The sequence below is a fragment of the Etheostoma spectabile genome, chromosome 4 (genome assembly GCF_008692095.1).
Source record: "Etheostoma spectabile isolate EspeVRDwgs_2016 chromosome 4, UIUC_Espe_1.0, whole genome shotgun sequence".
In the NCBI taxonomy this organism is placed as follows: Eukaryota; Metazoa; Chordata; class Actinopteri; order Perciformes; family Percidae; genus Etheostoma; species Etheostoma spectabile.
In genome coordinates this window covers 952,518-953,309 of record NC_045736.1, presented here as the reverse complement: position 1 = coordinate 953,309, position 792 = coordinate 952,518, and the positions used below count along the sequence as shown (strand labels likewise).

General features: G+C 41.8%; 1 long non-coding RNA gene across 1 annotated transcript in view; it reads left to right on the top strand.

Annotated features, from left to right (window-relative positions):
* The window catches only part of LOC116688618 (uncharacterized), a 19,736-nt gene that overhangs the window by 13,541 nt on the left and 5,403 nt on the right, over nucleotides 1-792 (top strand). The gene's annotated exons all lie outside the window — the stretch shown is intronic.

Below are 792 nucleotides of genomic sequence, written 5' to 3'. Positions count from 1 at the left end.
GCACTGCATTAAAAACCAGCATCATTATGTAAAGGACATTATTACTACGTTGCTCAGGAACACTTTGGAAATCCATTGTCAGTTAACACAGTTCATCGCTACATCTATAAGTGCAAGGTAAAACTCTACTATGCAAAGTGATAGACATATATCAACAACACCCCGTAACGCCACTGGCTTCTCTGGGCAAGAAGTCAACATTTTAAATTGTTTTTGGAAATCATGGACATCATGTCCTCCGGGCCAAAGAGGTAAAGGACCATCCATATTGTTGTCTGCGCAAAGTTTGAAAGCCATCATCTGTGATTGTACTGGGGTGTGTTAGTGCCAATGGCATGGGTAACTTGCACATCTGTGAAGGCACCATTAATGCTGAAAGATAGTCCTGATTTTGAGCAACTTTGGAGCAAATGTGACACCATCCAAGCAAAGTCTTTTTCATGGACGTTGCTGCTTATTTCAGCAAAACAATGCCAAGCCTCATTTTGCACATGTTACAACATGACCTTACTTGCTGCTTTTTTCCCATCAAAATAGACTTGGCCACCATACCGCATATTCTGGTACGCTCCGACTGCGCTACAACCCTAACCCTATTTACCTGCTAAATCATCTACAACATTCACCAGCTCGTCTCTAACTGTGTCTATGTGCTGCTGAGCAGCACCCCACTTTGGTACAGCGGGTCTTTAGAGAGTTCTAAAAAAAGGTCGCTCATGAAAACTGGGAGAACAAAGAAAATATTAATGTTTTGAGCCTTAAAACCCCCAAAAATCAGTGAGTTAAAAACCC